At 35.7% G+C, this 21,183-nt stretch overlaps 1 long non-coding RNA gene across 3 annotated transcripts in view; it reads right to left on the bottom strand.

Annotated features, from left to right (window-relative positions):
- Nucleotides 1-21,183, bottom strand: part of LOC118145000 (uncharacterized) — a 139,006-nt gene that overhangs the window by 116,044 nt on the left and 1,779 nt on the right. For all 3 annotated transcript variants that reach the window (XR_013521738.1, XR_008474523.2, XR_013521737.1), the window contains exon 2: nt 19,835-19,951. This is a non-coding gene — a long non-coding RNA (uncharacterized LOC118145000). The remainder of the gene's footprint in view (nt 1-19,834; nt 19,952-21,183) is intronic.

The following is a 21,183-nucleotide window of genomic DNA, read 5'->3' as shown; positions in this document are numbered from 1 at the left end:
TTTTAAATGCAGCAACTCTGAACTTTTCTTTTTTTCCTGCAGATTTATTTAACAAACATGCCTTTGTCCCATTTGTATTGTCATGACAGAAAGCTCAAATGAAAATTTACAGTTAAAAATCATAGTAAAGTCATCTGAATGGATTTTTCCTTACATAGTTGTCTTTCGTTGTGCACCACAAAGAAGGCATGTTGCCATATTCCTTCTCTTCAAGAGATTTGCAAGTGCTATTCATATTATAGTATTCAGTGGTCAGAGAGTTTTCATTTCAACAAAACATGAATACCCCATTTTTGAAGAAAAAAAATAAAACTCTATAAAAGAGAAGGAGGTTTCTGTACTGATTGTTCATCTACACTTACTTAGGCATTCACTAATTACCTAAAAAAGACTTTTTAAAGATTACTTTTATAGACATTTATTAAGAAATTAGAACACACTAACTTTTAAGTTTACAAAGAATATCATGTCTTTTACAGTTTTATAAAGTTAAATTTACAAACTAAAATCTCCGTGCTATTTTTTTTTATTTTTTGTTTTATCACTTTGCAACATAAAGTACAATTACATTTTTAATAGTAACTAGTTTTCCAGATATAAACATAAAAATATTTGAGGCTTTTCTATTGGAGCTAAAATATTAATGTGAATATTTTACCAGAAAAATATTTAAGAGTATAAAAAAATACAAAAATAAAATGTACAGATTAGGTTAAAAAAATCAAAATATTTATTGAGAGATAAAAAAATTTGATTTACCCAAAAACTGGTAAAAGTCTCAATTCAGTGTATTATTAGACATTCTCATTAGTACCCTAGATTGAAACACACAAAGAAAAGCTTCTACAACACAGAAGCTTGTGAAAACAGAACCTTGGTGAGAGTGCATGTTTAGAGAGCTCACTATTGTACACCTGGCAACTATCATTAGGGGCTTTTATTTCAGCAATAAAAAACAATTACTATCAAGTTTTAAACAACCATTTTATACGAATTGAGGGCTTATAATACTTACTTGTATATACTACCAAGATTAGAGCAGGTTTTGGTCCTTCAGATTTTCATGCCATGCCAGTTACTTTGTGATTTGTAACAGGCTACCGCCATGAATGACAAAGCACCTGCTACTGCCTGTTCTCATTCCTATAAGAGCGCCTGTCGTTGCTGCTGTTAAAGATCACATTACATATAAGCTTCTGTATTTGAAAAGGCCAGTGGAAAGCAGTAAACTGAAAGGTCACACCTGCTGTGACTCGGAGAATGAAAATAGTTCAGTTGTTGCTAATTAAGTTATCTCCTATCTTGTCAAATCTACATACACTTTGAAAATGACTTGGGAGTTGCATTCTAGCAGATAAAAATGCCCAGTCTGCTTTGAACACATCTTTAGCATAGTCTTTGACTTGAAACTGAATTGTACTTACTCTAGCATACAGACACATGGGCATTCTGGTAGATTAGTAGTGCAGATCCTTCATCGTTCTTTTTCTTTCTTTCTTTCTTTTTTTCTTGAGACAGAGTCTCACTCTGTCGCCAGGCTGGAGTGCAGTGGCACAATCTTGGCTCACTGAAACTTCAGCTTCCCGGGTTCAAGCCATTCTCCTGCATCAGCCTCCTGAGTAGCTGAGATTACAGGTGCACATCAGCACTACTGGCTAATTTTTATATTTTTAGTAGAGATGGGGTTTCACCATGTTGGCCAGGCTGGTCTTGAATGTCTGACCTTGTGATCCTCCTGCCTTGGCCTCACAGTGCTGGATTTACAGGCATAAGCCACAGCACCCGGCCTTCTTCATGGTCCTTTTTTATTTTCTTCATATTTTTTTTTGTGTGTGTGTCCCAAATGTCATGGTTCTTTAAGTATAGATGGCTAAGAATTCACCTGGTAAGTTAGAGAATGATACTGGAAAAAAAATTTGTTATTCTGGGTGCCTTCTAAACCTCTTAGCAAAAATTTATTTCTGATTCCTATATGAAAGGAAAGTTTATCTGAGAAATGCTAAAAGAAAGCAGCAAAAGAAATGTGCCACTAAAATCTCTATGGGCCATTGGGAGCAACAGACTCAGAGACCTAAAAGTGTTAACTAATGGAAATATTGGAAATATTGCCTATAACTTGGAGTGGCATTGGCATATTGGCGTGAACATTGGTAAGTCTGAGAGTGAGAACAGGTATATAAGAAAATAGTGTATTGCAAAGAAATACCTTTGGAGATTTCTAGAAATTTCTAAGTGAAGCATTATTGTAGTTGTGTTTGGAGCAACAGATACAGAAGTTTGCATGTGAAACATAGAAATGTCTATATGCAAACACATATAAATGTTTATTCATCTCCAGACTCATAAAAATATTTATTCATCTAAGTGGTGCATATTCTTGTATTCCTAGAATCATTTTTAAAAATCTTAGAAGTGATTCAGGCCAGTTTCTTTCCATTAGAAACAAGGGAAGTGAAATGAAGACAAGCCAAGCAACTTTTCAACTTTATCAAGTCCTCTTAGTCACATAAGATGCCGCTATTCTCTAACTCCTTTCTCCTACCTCTGAGTCTGTTTCACTACATAGCATTGCTTTTAGTAGAATATTCAACTCCACAAGTGTTTGTGAAACCCCTCCTGTGTGAAAAGCATTAAGCCTTGTACTTAAGTTACTTTTCTGCATTAAGTGGTACAATTTTGTAAGAAACATAAATTCAAGAAACTCAAATTGTCCTGGTGTACAGAATAGCTTTCTGTAGTACTCTGTTTACCTAAAACTATGAAATCAGCTCACCATGGTATTGAATATTTTCCAATAAGTAACTAAAGCATGGTGAAAATCTGGAGATGAAGTACACTATAAGAAGCAGACGGAAACAAAATTGTGTTCATACTTTAGCAGTAGGGAATTCCAGTAACTGCCGGAAATGGCCATGTAAAATACATTATAGGATGGCAGCAGACATTGCATTAGGGTGTGAATTTGCTTTCCCACTAAAATGGGAACTTTCATTTTCATCATGCTCTTGCTAAATAAGAAATGTCCTCAATACTGTGATATAAATTGTTCATTGTACCTTGAAAAACAGACACCATTTAAATATTTATAATAACACTGGTCTCTGATTGCACTGGCAGATAGGTATTCAGTCCAGAGAAACACAACTCCATGAAAATGGCATGTAAGAACGTAATTTATTCATTTGCATTTTTCAGAGTTATATGTCATCTTGATATTTTTCATGAATATTTTTAATAGCTTTAACTATTGAAGTTTCTGTAATATTTAAAAGCAAACATTTTGAATATAAGTCTCAGAGTGGGTTATTTATACCTGTTAATTTTTAAATTAATCCTCCCTGAACTTCTAAGTACTATCATTGAGCTGTCATCATTTATTCTCTGAAATGATCAGCTAGTATTTCAGTTTTAGTTCATGACCTCTTCAGCAATGCCATCATAGCTTTTAAGAAATTTAGCACTCAGTTTTCCTTGATTAACCTAACCCTTGTTTTCAATCCTATTTTTGCTCCATTGCCTTCACTATAGAAGTCATGAGAGACATGCCACGTAGTTTTTGAAAGTAACACATAAGCTAAAATCACCGTGGGGCTTGTTATTAAATGTAAATTTTTTATTTTTATTTTTTATGGGCACATAGTAAGTGTACAAATTTATGGATTACATGAGATATTTTGATACAGGCATTGCAATGTGCAATAATCACATCAGGGTAAATGAGGTATCCATCCCCTCAAATATGTATACTGTGTGTTACAACCAATCAAACTATATACTCTTTTAGTTATTTTAATGTGTATAATTAATTCTTTTTGACTACTAGTAATCTTGTTGTGCTAGCAGACATTAGGTGTTATTTATCCATTCTAACTACTTTTTTGTACCCAATAATAACTTAGGGCTTTTGGAGTAAATGTTAGCTGTTAATCTTTTTAGGGCATGAGAGTTTCAGGAAATAACTGTGACGTAAATCTGAGTCAAATAATTTTTAAAAGGTGGTTAGTAACACAATTAAAGATGATTATTCCTTTTAGCAAATGATTAGGAGGAAACTAACTTACCCTCACTTTTCATAAAATAGCAAAATATAAATATAAACAATAACTTTTAGACACTGAACAATAGATGGTATGCTGTGACTGGTAAAAAAAAGAAAAAAATATTAAAGTGAATTCAACAATTTTTCCAGTGTACTCTTCATTTTCTTTTATTTATTTATTTGAGGTGGAGTTTTACTGTGTCACCCAGGCTGGAGTGCTGTGGCGTGATCTTGGCTCACTGCAACTTCCACCTCCCAGGTTCAAGCAATTCTCCTGCCTCAGCCTCCCAAGTAGCTGGGACTACAGGTGCGCACCGCCACATTGGCTAATTTTCTTATATGTTTAGTCAAGATGGGGTTTCATCAAGTTAGCCAGGCTTGTCTCAAACTCCTGGCCTCAGGCAATCTACCCTCCTCAGCCTCCCAAAGTGCTTGGATTACAGGCATAAGCCACCATGCCTGGCCTCATTTTCTAGATCAAACAGAATAGGAACCCAAGCATAGCGCCCTTGGTGAGCAGAGGAGACAAAGACCAAAAGAGCAGGCAGATCAAGGCAACTAGAATTTATGGAACAAACTATCAGAGAAGAGAGTGTTGAATAGAGGGAGAAAGAATGAGCTGTATAGAAGGAAACTCTTCCAGGCTTTAGTTGAACATTGATCTGTGCATGCATGAGCGTAAACTAGCTGAGACTGGCAAAAGAACCACTGAAAAGCACTTGGCAGAACAATTTCCAGAGTTCACACTGGGCTGAGAATGATTGTATTTTACTCAGTCAAACATGAAAGGCTTCTTTAAGCACAGGGCATCATTAAGCAACTTCATGTCAAACCAGAATGATAGTTTATATAACCTGTGTAATTATACAATCCTTTCCTAAAGGTAGAGACTTGGAATGGTATCTCCTCTGTAATCAAGTTTCTCTTGACTTATCCTGAAAAAGGTTTTCTATAAAAGTTTGAAAAATATAAAACTGACTCTGATTAATTTAAGGGTGTCCAGTTCAAAGATTAACAAACAATATTTAAAAGAATATGACAAAATTTAACATCCATCTCTGTAAAATACACAACATCTGGATCCAAAATTAGCCAGACATACAAAGAACTTAGACTATGCCACAAACATCCAGGAGAACAAGATTAACAACAATGCAATCAAAGTACTAAAACAGCAAAGCCATAGGATCATCTCAAAAGATGCAAAAAGAAAACATAACTCCGTATACATTTATATTAGGTTGGTGCAAAAGTAATTGTGGTTTCTGCCATTACTTTTAATTACTTTTGCACCAACCTAATTAAAAAAAAACTATCAGAAAATTTAAAAGAGAAGATAACATCCTTAACCTACTAAATGGTGTCTTTAAAATGTACAAAGATATCATCAAACTTAATAATAAAGAACAGAATTTCTTCCCCTGAAGATTTGGAACAAGACATGCATATTTAACTCTTCTATTTAATATTGTAACTGGAGGATCTAGCCAATAAAAGAGGACAAGAAAAAAATAATTGAAATTTATATAGATTGGAAAAGAGAAAGTAAAATTGGAATGATTTACAGATGACCTGGTTATGAGTGTTGAAAACCTATCTATAAAAATGCCTCTAGAATTAGTAAATCAATTTACAATGCTCAAAGGATATAAGATTAATATACAAAAACTAAATGTATTGTTATATAATAACGATGCACCATTAGAAACTGAAATTTGGGGGCCAGGCACAGCAGCTCCCACCTGTAATTCGAGCACTTTGGGAGGTGTCTCACAAGGTCAGGAGTTCGAGACCAGCCTGACCAACATGGTGAAACCCCATCTCTACTAAAAATACAAAAATTAGCTGGGCATGGTGGTGCACAGCTGTAATCCCAGCTATTCAGGAGGCAGAGGCAGGAGAATCGCTTGAACCCAGGAGGCGGAGGTTGCAGTGAGCCGAGATTGAGCCATTGTACATTGTACATTGTCAGCCTGGGTGACAGGGCGAGACTCCCTTTCAAATAAATAAATAAGAGAAATTGACATTTGGAAAAATTACAGCATCAAAAATACAAAATACTTAGGAATAAATTAAAAACAAAAACTTGAGGAAAATATACACACTGAAAATAGAAAACATTGATTTGTGAAATCAGTAGTGTTAGTGGAATAAGCCTCTTCTAAAAGCTGCTCCTCCTTAAGAGCATTAAAAAATATTGAAAAAAAAGTATAAAGCTTGAACTTTTTCAGAATCCTAGAATATAAGAAAAAGCTTACAATAACCCATGTAGTGTTTATTCCAGAAAAAACCAGCTCATTCTCAGGAAGAACAGTTGAATTCTGGTAAGAAAAGCAAGGCTGGTAGCTTGTTCTGTTCTCTTCTCCTTCTTTCTAGCTCTACAACCCTGCATAACCAGCGAAAATCTGAATGCTAGCAGCCACTGGGGCAGACAACACAGGTTTGGAAATTCCTCTAAACGCTGTTCGCAAAACATGGATATTATTTGACATGTCTGGTAATTCTCTAGGAACCCGCATTCACAGGGTTTGTCATTATTTGACCCAAATCAGACTTTTCTCAGTGTAAACTGTCTTTTTCACAGAGGCATTAGTGAAAAATGATCAATGACAATTGTTTAATAATGCAACTTCCTGACAGTGATAATAATTAGGGCAAACAAGATGCTGATCAGCAATCTAAAAATGAAGATGTGGGAATTAAATGTTCATAGGAGACTTTGAAAATGTACAAAATATTCCTGGAAATCTAGAAGGTCATGTACAACTGTCAAGTTGTACTTTTAATCAGGGTCGTGGACATGCACAGTAGAGACGTTTGAAGTTCCTCACCTCCTGTTGACAGAGTAGACAGTGAAGAATAAGACAGAGTTATAAACATACTGCCTGTCTATTGGTGGTATGACCCAACACACACAAAGTTTCTTGCCAAAGCTTCGGAGATTTATCAGATCTGGGCGCTTAAGAGAAATATCTGTCCAATCATTAGATGGCCACAGGGCTCGGCAAGCAGAGACTTCAGTGGCCATACAAACTAAAATAACACAGACTTTACTGAATTAGTTGAGGAAAATCACTTAAGCACACCAAGAGCAACAAAAACCATAAGCAGCTGCAATCCTGGGGGAATCTGATTTTCACAGTTAGCGTATTTAATAATTTAAAATGTCCAGATTTTAACAAGCGCCACACAAATATATAAAAAGTTCAAAGAAAAAACAAAATATAGTTCATATACAAGAAATAAACAAGTCAATAGAATCTGTTTCAGAGGATTCCCAGATACTGGACTAGCCAGATAAATACTACATCACCTATGTTACATGGATTCGAATAGCTAAAGGAAACCAAGTCTAAAAAACTAAAGAAAAGTGCATTAGACGGGTTAGTCTTTCATAACAAAACATCGTAAATAGAATGGCTTAGAAACAGAAAAGTTCTGGAGTCTGGAAGACTAAAATAAGGTAACCAACATGGCTGGGTGCTGGGGACGGTTCTCTTCTTAGCTTGCAAAAGGCCGTTTTCTCACTATGTTCTTACATGGTAAGAGAGCTCTGGTCCCTCATCTTCTTCTTATAAGGGCATCCATCTTTATAATCTCATTTAAGCTTAATCAATTCCTTAAAGACCCAGTCTCTAATACAGTCACACGTGGGGACTGAACTTCAACATGTGAATTTTGCCAGAACACAATTTGGTCCATAGTTTTCAAAATTGAAGTTCTTCTCTTATGCAAAATATATTCATTCCATCCCAAAAGCCTTGGTCGCTGGGTCAGTAGTAGGAGTGGCCGCCTTGATGATCTATGAATTGCCAACAGTCCATATAGCCTTAACTCATTCCAGCATTAAAGTTTCATTTAAATATAATCTACATAAGTTACAGGTGAAATGACGTATAATTTAAACTGAGGAAAAATTTTCCAGCTGTGAATCTTTTAAGCCAGATAAGAGATATGTTCTAAAATACACTGATGGACAGGCATAGGATTGATATTTCCATTTTAAAAAGCAGAATTTGGAAGAAAGACAGGGGTGAGGGGTCTCAAGCATGTCCAAAATCTAAGAAGGTAATTTCTGTTAGATCCTAAGGCTTGACAATAATTCTTTTTGGTTTATATACTACACTCCAGGATCACTGTGGTAGCAGTGTCCCCTGGTTTTCCAGGGAGGCCCCATCCACCAAATTCTCTGTAAGGGTCCCAACCATGTGACTCTCCCTGCAAAGGTAGGCTTGCCCATGAGGCACTGAGTGGGATCATCCGGCCCACTGAAACTAAAGAGGTGACCCACCTTTAAAAACCAAGGAGAAAACAGCCTTGACCTCTGGACCTGTGGTGGGAGTGGTAGCCCTGATGATCTTTGAATTGCCTTGAAGGTCATTCTTGCAGTTCCTTAAAAAATAGCACACATTCTCAGTTGAATAACCCCAGTCCTGTAGAATCTAAGAATTCTACAGACTTCTATCATTCTACTCCACTTCCTCTGTCCTCTTTCCTCCCAACTGGCAAAGTCTTTGCTGATATAATACCATCTTTATTCCTGGCTTTTCTAACATGGCTAAAATTAAGTCCTTGAGTCACAACAGTTATCTCTTTATCAAATGGATATTTATTCACACCCTTAGGGTTCTTTTCAGAGCAACCTCTCTCACTTTTGTAACGTGGATAATCTGAGACTTTTCCAAATTTTCAAGTTCTGCTTTGTTTTGCTTAAAAATTTCTTTTTCAACTCATCTTTTTCTTTTTACATATTACCATAAGCAGTCACAGTGAAGCAAAGTCATTGCATCAACACTTTGTTTAGAAATTTACTCAGCTAAATATCCAATTTTATCACTGCAATTTCAACCCTTCACATATGAGAACACAGTTCAACTAGGTTATTTTCTGCTTTATACCAAGGAAAACTGAATCTTTTTTCCAGTTTTCAAAAACACGTTCCTCATTTCTACTTGAGATCTCACTAGATTTGCCATTAAAATTCACATTTCTAGCATTCACCTCAAAACTTTTTCAACCTTTGCCTGTTCCCCAGATCCAAAGCTGCTTCCAAATATTTAGGTATTTGTTATAGCAACATCCACTGCTTGGTATAAAAATCCGTCTTAATTGGGCTTCCACGACAAAATATCACAAACATGATTTTCTTTTTTACAGATCTGGAGACAGAAAGTCCAAAATCAATGTAGCATAGAGTTTAGTTTCTGGTGAGAGCTTTCTCCCTGGCCTGCAGAGTGCTGCCTTATCATTATTATCTTTACATTCAAAGAAGGAGCTTTGGTGTATCTTTCTCTTCTTATAAGGACACTAATCCTACTGAGCAAGAGGACTATCCTTATGACCTTATTTAACTTTAATCAGTTCATTCAAAGCTCTATTTTATCTCTATTTTTAATACAGTCATTTTGAGGGTTGGAGCTTCATTATTTAAATTTTGAGAGGACATAATTCAGTTAACAGTGGAAAGTATGAGAATGATGTCTCAAGAAATAGGGAATATCAACAAAGAGGTGTACAAATATATATAAGAATAAAAAATTGCAATTAGTAAAATGAACAATTGACTAGTAATTCTTAATAGAAAATTTATAAGGTATGATAATAAAAAAAAAAAAACCTAGAAGATAGACAAGTAATGAGTATCCTGAGAGGAAGAAAAAGACAAAAAGTATGAAAAAAGTGAGAAAAGTGCAATTGACCTCCAGGTCATTTACAAATGCTTCAATCCACATGATGGGAATCCAGAAGAAGAGAAAAAGAGAAAAGAAGATGGAAACAACATTTTAAAAAATAACAAGTAGAGGCTTCTCAAATTTGATTTTAAAAATAATCTATAAATGCAAGAAACACAATGACCCTCCAGTTAAACTTAATGTGCTCCACATCTAGGTACATCAAACAAAGTATTGAAAGCCAGAAACAAAGAGATATCTTGAAAGCCATATGAAGAGAGTAAGTCATCATGTACAAGGAGTCTCAGTAAGATGAATGGCTGATTTCTTATCAGGAACCACATGTGCAGGAGGTAGTGTGATATCAAAAAGTTCTGAAAAAAAACCAAAAACTATCAACCAATATTTCTGCATCTGACAGAACTATATTTTCTACAAAAAGAGAAATTAAGACATTACAGAAAAACAAAAAATGAGAAAATCTCTTGATCTCAGAGGTTCCATACATGAGATACTAAACAGTGTCATTTAGACTATGATGAAAGTATACTAGAGAATAATTAGAATTCATATGAAGAGCTAAAGATCACCATTAAAAGTTAATTACATAAAAACATAATGTAAGAGACTCTTTTTGTTTGTTAACATTATTTTTTTCTATCATCTAATTTAAAAGACAATTTGCAAAATGCAAAAATTATAACTGTTGTTGGGCATACAGAAATAATTTGGGAGGTGGAGCAAAAAGGGAGGTGGAGCAAAAAAGCTTCCACAGATCATTTTCCCTGCAAGAACACCAAATGTAACAACTACGTACAGAAGAAAAGCACCTTCACAAAACTAGAAATCAGATGATCACTCACAGTCAGTGATTTTTAACTTCATATTTCTGAAAGAGGTACTGAAGAGGGTAGGAAAGGCAATCTTGAATTGTCTGTGCCACCCCTCCTCCAGCCAGAGAAGTTGCTGTGCAAAGTGGAGAATCTGTATGCTTGAGGGAGGAAGAACACAATGATAGTAGGAATTTGCATCTCAGTGCCATCAACATTGGGCAGAACTCAGCTGATGCCAATAGGGGGAGCATTTCAATGAGCCCTAGTGAGAAGGGAATTTTCCATACCAGAGGTCTGAACTTGAGTTTTGGTGAGCCTCACCACCGTGAACTAATATGATTCAGGGTCCTAAATAAACTTGGAGAACAGTGTAGGCCACAAACTGCAATTCCTAAGCTAGTCCTAGTACTGTTCCGGGCTCAGAGCCAGTGGAGTTGGGGGGGTGTATGACCAAGTGAGACACCAGGCAAGGCAGCTGCTAGAGTGCTTGCCCCATCGCTTTTCCAACCCCAGGCAGTGAAGCTTCCTGCTCCAAAAGAAACTTTTTTTTCCACTTGAGGAGAGGAGACGGAAGATTAAAGAGGATTTTGTTTTGCAACTTGGATACCAGCTGAGCCACAGTAGGATAGAGAGTAAGCAGAGTTGTGAGGCTCATATTCAGGCTTTAGCTCCCATAAAACATTGCTAAACACATCCTGCATCAGAAGGGAATGCACTGCCTTAAAGGGAAGGACCCAGTCCTAGTGAGAATTATCTCCTACTGATTTAAGGGTCCTTGGACCCTGGATAATCAACAGCAATATCCAGGTAGTATATACATCAAGGGCCTTTGGTGAGATTCTGAGATGTGCTGGCTTCAGGTGTGATCAAGAACATTCCCAGCTATGATAACTATGAGATACTCATTCTGCTTGAGAAAAGCAGAGGGAAGAGAAAAGGCAACTTTGTCTTGTAGCTTAAGTATGAGTTCAACCACAGTGGTGTAGAACACCAAGTGGGCTCTTGGGGTCTCAATTCCAGGCCTTGATTATGGCATAACATTTTTGGAACTGCTCTGGGACAGAAGAGAGCCCACTGCCCTAAAGTGTGAATCTCAGGCCTGTCAGCACTCATTTCAAGCTGACCGAAGAGCCCTTGGGCTGTAAGGGAACATTGGTAGTAGCTTGGCATTACCTTCATGGGCCTGTGGTGTTGGTGTCCACAGGGGGAGAAACTGGAAATGTGAGGAAAGAGAGATTTAAAACTTTGTCTTGTGGTTTGGGTGCCAGCAGCCATAGTAAAACAGAGTACTAAGTAGATTTCTAAGGTTTTCAACTCCAGACCCAGGCTCCCACATGGCATCTCTGAACCCATCCAAGGACAGGTGTCTGACGGAACTTGGCACCGTGAAGGGAAGAAAAGAAGCCTGGCTGACTTCACCAGCTACTGATTATAGAGCTCTAGAATTTTAAGCATACATAAGCGGTCGTCAGGTCACGGTTACAGCAGGACTTGGGTAAGACCCAAGAGCAGTCCCGATGGTGGTGGGTACAAGGTACTTGTGTCAAATTTTCTATAGCTCCAGGCAACTCAGCACAGACAAAAAGACTCTATTTGTTTGGGCAAACCCAAGGCAACCAAGGCAGCACCTATGAGTTTGTAAGTACCACAGCATTAATGGGCTTAATGGGATCCCTAATGTACATACTGCTCCAGTGACCAAAAACTTAGATCACAATACCCAAATTTCTTTAAATATATAAAAAGCTTTCTAAAGAATGATGGATACAAACAAACTCAGACTTCAAAGGCTACAATAAATACCTAACTCTTCAATGCTTAGACATGAAGAACATCCATTAGCATCAAGCTCATTTGAGAAAATATGATCCCAACAAACGAACTAAATAGGACATCAGAGAACAGTCCTAGAGAGACAGGAATATGTGACCTTTCAGACAGAAAATTCAAACTAACTGTTTTGAGAGAACTCAAATAAATTCCAGGTAACAGAGAGAAGAAATTCAGAATACTATTAGGTAAATTTAACAAAGAGATTGAAATAATTTAAAAGAATCAAGCAGAAATTCTGAAGATGAATAATTCAACTGATATACTGAGGTATGCATCAGAGTTTCTTAAGAGCAGAACTGATCAAGCAAAAGAAAAAAATTAGTGAGCTTGAAGACAGGCTATTTGAAAATACACAGTCAGATGAGACAAAAGAGAGAAAACTAAAAAGTCAATAATGCATGCATACGAGATTTGGAAAACAGCCTAAAGTAGGAAAATCCAAGAGGTATTGGCCTTAAAGAGGATCTAGAAAGAAGAAAAGGGTAGAAATTTTATGTAAAGGAATAATAACAGAGAACTTCCCAAACCTAGAGAAAGATATCAACATTCAAGCACAAAAAGTTTATTGAGCACTAGGCAGATTTAACCCAAAAAAGATTACCTCAATATTTTTAATAATCAAACTCTCAAATGCCAAAATACAGAAAGAATCTTAAAAACAGTAAGATAACTACAATGGAGCTTTAATACAACAACCCCAGGAAACGTTAAACTGGTAAATCAATGGCGAGGTAAGGCTTAAAAAGTGTATAAAAATAACACGGTTAATATTCAAAATGGAACTCCAGATACAGAATATATAGATGAGTTTCTGTCTAGTTTTCTTTTTTTCCCCTGGGGGATGTGGGGGACTTCTCCGGGCTCTGTACATGGTTCCTATATACACGGACATGCATGGCTTTCAGATTGGGGTGTGTCTGTGGGGGCTGGGGGTAGGGTTTGCTCCTGGGACCTGCCTCCCCGAGGATCCCTTCCCTGCTGAGAGGCCTAGGACCTGGGCTGGGGATTCCTACTCCACTGCAGGGAAGACAAGCCCTCCCTGGGCACTGCCCCATCTGGAGGAAATTCTGGAGGGAGGTCCCAGCCCCAGGCCCACTCCCTCTTCAATCGCCCTGCCCACAGTCTGAGATGGTGGGAGAGGTAGCCGAAAGGTTTCCTGGCCAGCACAGAGGTAGACTGGGATGGTCTTCAGGGCACCAGGAGAGGGCCAGGCTGTAGACTTTCCAGTAGAAACCTTGCAGGCCAGGAGAAAGTGGCATGACATATTTAAAGTGATGAAAGAAAAAAAAGTTACACAAATAAAGTATTTCCAGCAAAAATATCCTTCAAGTATGAAAGAAAAATAAAGAGATCCCCAGAGAAAGAAAAGCTAAGATCTGTTCTACAATATCTTATCAACACTAGATCTGTTCTACAAGAACTACCAATGGGTATTCTTCAATCTAAAATAAAAGAACATTAATAAGCAATAAGAAATCATCTGAAGATATAAAACTCACTGTAATAGTAAGTTCAAAGAAAACCACAGAATACTTTAACATTGTAATTATGATGTGTAAAGTACCCATATCTTAGATAGAAACACTAAATATGAACCAATCAAAAATAATAACCACAACAACTTTTGAAGACAAAGACACTATTTATAATAAGATATAAACAGAAACAAAAAGTTAGAAAGCAGGGGAATGAAATTAAAGTATACATTTTTATTAGTTTTCTTTTTGCTTTTTTGTTTATGCAATCAGTGTTAAGTGGTCATCAATTTAAAATAATGGGTTATAAGATATTGGCTGCATGGTAACCTCAAATCTGAAAACGTACAATAGATAGATAGAAAAAAAGCAAGAAATTAAAACAAACCACTAGATAAAATAATCTTCACTAAAGAAACATAGGAGGGAAAAAAAGGTAAGGAAGACCACCAAATAACAAGAAAACAAATTACAAAATGGCAGGAGTAAGTCTTTACTTATCCTTAATAACATTAAAAGTAAATGGATTAAACTCTCCAATCAAAAGACATACAGTAGCTGAGTGGATTAAAAACAAAGACCCAAAATCTGTTGCCTACAAAAAGCACACTTCACCTATTAAGACACACATACATTAAAAATAAATGAATGGAAAAAGATATTCCATGCCAATGGAAATCAAAAAAGAGGAGAAGCAGGTATAATTATATTATACAGAATAGGTTTCAAGACAAAAACTGTAACAAGAGATGAAGAAGGTCATTGTATAATAATAAAGGGATCAATTTAGAAAGAGAACATAACCATTGTAAATATATATGTACCCAACACTGGAGCACACATATATGAAAAATTAATATTACTAGAGCTAAAGAGAGAGATTGACTCAAATACAATTGTAGTTGAAGACTTCAATACTGCACTTTCAGCACTAGACAGATCAGACAGAAAATCAACAAGGAAATGTCAGACTTAATCTGCACTATGGACCAAATGGAACACAAAGATATTAAATATTTATACAAAATTTCATCCAACAACCACAGAATACACATTCTTCTTCTCACCACATGGGTTGTGCTCAAGGATATGCCATATGATAGGTCACAAAACAAATCTTAAAACATTCAATAAAATTGAAGTAATATCAAGCATCTTTTCTGACCACAGTGGACTAAATCAACAAAAAGAGAAATTTTGGGAAGTATACAAACATATATAAATTAAACAATATGCTACTGAATGATCAATTGGTCAATAAAAATATTAAGAAGAAAATTGAAAATTTTCTGAAATAAATGAAAATAGAAACACAACATACCAAAACCTATGTAATATAGCAAAATCAGTGTAAAGAGGAAAGTTTATAGCTATATGTTTCTACGTAAAAAAGCAAAAAAACTTTAAATAAACAACTTAGTGATGCTTCTTAAAGAACTGGAAAAGCAAGAGGAAACCAAGCCTAAAATTAGTAGAAGAAAATAAATAGTAAAGAGCATAGCAGAAATAAATTAGTTTGACATGATAAAAACAGTACAAATGATCAACAAAATAAAAAGTTGGCTTTTAAAAAAAGATAAAGAAAACTGACAAACCTTTTATCTAGATTAATTAAGCAGAATGGAGAGAAGATCCAAAGAAATAAAATCAGACAGTGAAATGGAGACATAACAACTGATACTGTAGAAATTAAAAGGATCAATAGGCCACTATGAGCAACTATATGCCAATCAATTGGAAAACCTACAAGAAATAGATAAACTCCTACATACATAGAACCTAGCAAAATTGAACCATTAAGAAATCTGAAACCTGAACAGACCAATAAGAAGTGACAAGATGAAAGTCATAATAAAATTTTCACCCCATAAAAATTCCTGTGATTGCTAGATTCACTGCTGAATTCTACCAAACATTTAAAGGAGAACTAATACCAATCCTACTCAATCTGCTCAGAAAAATAGAGGAAGAGAAAATCACAATTTTGGTTCTTCCAAAATAATGTTAAGAAGAACAGGCAAATCACAGAAGGATAGAAAATATTTGCAACATTTGTCTGATAAAGGGCTTGTTTCTAAGTAAAGGATTTGTTAATTCTTAAAAGAAAATGGAAAAAAGTTAGATATTTTAGAGATTAATATATACAAAAGGCAAATAATCATGTGAGAAGAGATCATTTCTCATTCAAGAAGTGAAAATTAATTCCACATTGAGATACCACATCACACTCACTAGGAGTTATGAAATTAAAGACTGAAAACAGAAGACGTAGGCAATGATGGGAAGCAACTAGAACTCATACATTGTTGGTGACATGTAAAATGGTATGGGAAATTTGCAAAATGGTCTCATTGTTTCTTAATCCTTCTATATGACCTAGCTTTCTCATTCCCAGGTATTTCTCCAGGCTATGTGAAAATGTATGGTCACACAAAAACTTTTACTCAAATGTACATAGTAGTTTTATTCTCATAAACCCCAAATCAGATAGATAAAACCCAAGTAATCATTTACTTGTCAACGATAAATTGATGGGTGGTTTATCCATACAATGGACTACTTCTGAGCAGTAAAAAGGAATGAACTACTGATAAAAAAATATCAAATGTCACATAAGCTTTAGGCAAAATAGAAGCAGCCAGACACAAAGCTGACACACCTACTTATATAAAATTCTAGAAAAGTCAATCTAGAGACAGAAAGTAGATCTGTGGTTGTCAGGAACTGACCATTTTAATGAAAAGAGGCATAAGGAGACTTCGTATTAGTAAAAATGTTCTATATCTATGTTGTACTATAGGGAATACAATGCAAGGCAAATATGTAATTTTTTAAATTCTAGTAGCCAGATTAGAAAGATTATAAGAAAGAGGTACAATTAAATTTAATTACAGTGTATATTTTATTTAACTCAATATCATTCACCACATTGCATTAGCTGTATTTCAAATGTTCAAACACTGTATACACTTGGTTGCTGCTGTGTTAAACGGCGCAGTTCTAGATTGTGACTTTGGTTTTTGACACCATACTCGGATTTTGATATATTTGCCAAAACTCATAGTATTTTGCACTTATATTCATACTTTTAATGTATGTAAAATATATATTAAGAAACTAATTTTTGGGAGGCCAAGGCAGGTGGATCATGAGGTCAAAAGATCGAGACCATCCTGGTCAACATGGTGAAACCCCGTCTCTACTAAAAATACAAAAAATTAGCTGGGCATGGTGGTGCGTGCCTGTAATCCCAGCTACTCAGGAGGCTGAGGCAGGAGAATTGCCTGAACCCAGGAGGCGGAGGATGCGGTGAGCCGAGATTACACCATTGCACTCCAGCCTGGGTAACAAGAGTGAAACTCTGCCTCAAAAAAAAAAAAAGAAACTGATTTAAAATAAACAGCACAAACAAATAATGATGAGAATCACTCCTTTGTATGCCTTCAGGATATATAGAATATATTCATATATATGCATATGTATACTAAAAAAAAAGTCTGTCAATCTGTCTTGCCCTTGTCAAAATTAAAAAAGCAATCATCTGTTTCAGAAACAATATGTTCTATACGTAGAAGTCAGAGAGCAGAGTAAAAAGACAGTATAAACATAATTCTTTTTATACAAATGGGAACACCTTCTATATGTTGTATTTTATTTTATTTTCTGGATTTTCTCTCCATAAAACACATAGTGTCTAAAACACTTGATTGACCTGAGTGTATAGAAATGCAAGACATTAACAGCATCAGAACATACTCCAGAGAGAAGACAGTCCAAGGGTGGTCGTGTTCCTTTAAGGTATACATATTCCATTAATCAATATCAATGGCAGCAAAGAAACAACTCCAAGGAAAAGAAGTAAATCCCTTTATTATGGATTCATTTTTCAACACAATCTTTTCAGCTGGCTGTTAATTTGAAATTCGAGGCAGAAATAAAAAATAGCATCTTGTCATGTAGCTTCAGATAAATAGATGTGAGCCTGGGCTTCATTGCCCTAGGACCTTACTCTCCTTAATTTCAATGACCTTCTGGGATAATTACAGTCACCATTTACAGAGTTTATTGATTAAGTAATTAATAAATGATGATAAACCCAAGCATTCCTAAGTGTGTGTACTGCAGCAGCAACAGCAGAGCAGGTGTTGAATACTAACCTTCCACCTACATAATAGCGGAATCAGGATAAAATCTAGGAAGCACAAGCATTCTAGCAGTCTCTGCTATAGTTAAAGACATTAAAGAATTCCAGACATTTATTTCCATCTGCTCTTAGTTTGCAATACTCTAAAGCATTATCCGAAGGACATTTCAAACAGCTACTTATAACAAACACATGGGAAGATTCGAAATGTTCAGCTCCAATATATTTTCACTAGAAATTTCATATCTACTCCCCATTTTCTTTATTGTCCTAAGTACCCTGCTGTCATTGCTGGAAATCATGTTATTTTCCTAAGAGTCCACAAAGTAAAGCATTTCTAAATGAAAATTCTTGATTTAACCTCGAGAAGAAAATGCTAAGATTTTCTACACCAAGATCTATTTTTGCTTAAAAATCATTAAGAGTTCATTTCTGTGCTTAATTGTGTATATAGTAAAAATATACATATCCAAAAGAGACAGTATATATGTTTAACATTTCATATAATTATTATTGTTATAATAAAAATACGCAGACTGAACTTAGTTTTGTTAGATAACATGGGAAAAAGTAAAACATATATATTTCAAAAATTCTTTTGATATTAAGAAATATGTTTATTGATTGAAATATACATTTTAATGGCATGGGGCATTTTATTTACATTATTATTCTTTATGTGAGATACAAAAATAAGCTACAAAACTTAACAAGAAAATTTACATCAAAAACTGTGCCTGCAGCAGGCAGATTCCTCATAGATTACGGTGAATATACTGTAAGGAAGAAGGCAAACCTCAGGAAATTTACTCTAGAGATGGCCCACATCTTTATGGAGTGGGTGCTCTGTTATTTGTACTGCAGGGAATAAGAAGATGAATGAGAAGAAGATACTGCCTTCCAATGCCAGTATTATCTAATAGAGGTGATAAAAAAGTTACATGAACATATTGTGCATAACAAAAAGGGAACATCCTAGAGGGTATTTTCAATCAAATGCCAAAACAATAGCAACAAGATAAATGTAAACACATTGTTGCAACCACCCAACATGCAATACTTATAGTACACACACACATATATAAATGAAATACTACTTCCTGTCTTCCTTTCTCATTGTTATTTTTTTCTTAATGTCTAAAAATTAACCTTCTCACCATATACAAAAAGCTATTCTGTATTAGCCTAAAGGATGTTTTCTATTAATCAAACATGTATTTAGCAACTATTATGTGCTAAGCTCTGAGCTAGGCTTTGGGGATCCAGAAGTGAGTCTCTATGAGAAACTTTCAAGAATATGTAAGGAGCTGACAGTCTTGTGCTCTGTTGTTCAGTATAGTAGCCAGGTGTGGTTACCAAGCAACTGAAATATGGCTAAACTAAATTGAGATGTGCTTTAAGTATAAAAATACATACAAGGTTTTGAAGACCTAGCACAATTAAAAGAAATGTAAAATAGCCCATTACTAATTTTCTATATTGGAGAAAAGATTATATCGCCAACCAAAAATGAAATTCTAATCCCTCCCAGCAGATGGAGTGTGACAACCTAAGACCCAGAAGAGCCAGTGGAATAAGTTCCAATCTGAGTGCAAAAGAAGAGTATTACACTAACTCAAAAGCAGTTAAGTAGAGGGAGCAAATTCTCTCTTATCCCACCTTTTGTTCTATTATTTAGGCTTAAAATGAATTGGAGGATGCCCACTCACACTGTTAAACTTATCCAGAAACACCCTTATAAGAAATACTCAGAATATTGTTTAACCAAATATCTGGGCTCCTGGTTTCCCAGATGACTTATAAGATTAACCATTATAGGAGGTATAAGAACATGTTACCTGGCGGGGCACGGTAGTTCATGCCTGTAATCCTAGCACTTTGGGAGGCCGAGGCAAGCAGATCATGAGGTCAAGAGATCAAGACCATCCTGGTCAACATGGTGAAACCCCTTCTCTCTAAAAAGAGAGAGAGAGAGAGAACATGTTACCTATATCCAAGCTATTTCCCTCATAGCTAACACCTAACAAGCACCACATATTTAAAATATTTTTTTCATGCAAGCAGGCAGGATAGTAGAGATTACCCATATTTTTTGCCAAGCCATTTACGCATTAATATAAATGAGCTTTTCTTTTCCAATCATCTTATGGTATTGTTACCAGATCCTGCCACTTACCAAAAGTTAGGGCATTTCTGCATGATAGTTCCTTCTGTGATCACCAGAAAGATGTTACAGAAAAGGGGTCCTGATCCAGACCCCAAGAGAGGGTTATTGGATCTCACACAAGAAAGACTTCAGTGTGTGTCCATAGAGTAAAGTGAAAGTAAGTTTATTAAGAAAGTAAAGAAATGAAAGAATGGCTACCCCATAGACAGAGCATCCCCAAGGGCTGCTGTTTGCACATTTTTAGGGTTATTTCTTGATTAGATGCTAAACAATGGGTGGATTATTCATGCCTTCTTTTTTTAGACCATATAGGGTAACTTCCTGTCATTGCTATGGCATTTGTAAACTATCATGGTGCTTGTGGGAGTGTAGCATTGAGGATGACCAGAGGTTACTGTCATCGCTATCTTTATTTTAGTGAGATTTAACCATCTTCTTTACTGCAACCTGTTTTATCACCAAGGTCTTTATGATCTGTATCGTGTGCTGACCTTGTAACTTATCCTGCAACAGAATGTCTAACTGGGTGGGAATGCAGCCCAGTAGGTTTCAGCCTTTTTTTACCCAGCCCCTATTCAAGATGGAGTTGCTCTGGTTCAAAACCTCTGACATTATCATTGTTGTTAATACTCAAATGTAACTTTGCTGAGAAAATTGAAGTAGTCAACTTCCTCCTGTTTACACTAACAAGGAGTCATGACATCATAAAAACAAAACAGAACAGAACAAAAAAGGCAAACAAACCCAAACTTGTTTTAAATCAACATTGAAATAGATCTTTGAGTTTACATTTACATTTTTAAGATCTGCAAGCACCCCTTCTTCCTGATCTGAAGGAGAGGTTGTTTCTCAAGGTAATGGCAGGGAATAGAATCAGAATATTCATGTTTTCCAAATTATCAATTGATAGCTAACTTTAACCACTCATTAGGCCACAGATGTAGTCTCAGGAAACTTCAACACCATTATGATTGGAGAATCTTGCAAATGACCCTGACTCACCCTCTTTGTCCCATTCTG

This window comes from Callithrix jacchus, chromosome 8, assembly GCF_049354715.1.
Source record: "Callithrix jacchus isolate 240 chromosome 8, calJac240_pri, whole genome shotgun sequence".
In the NCBI taxonomy this organism is placed as follows: domain Eukaryota; kingdom Metazoa; phylum Chordata; class Mammalia; order Primates; family Cebidae; genus Callithrix; species Callithrix jacchus.
The sequence above is the reverse complement of the archived record's forward strand: the minus strand, read 5'-3'. Positions and strand labels throughout refer to the sequence as shown.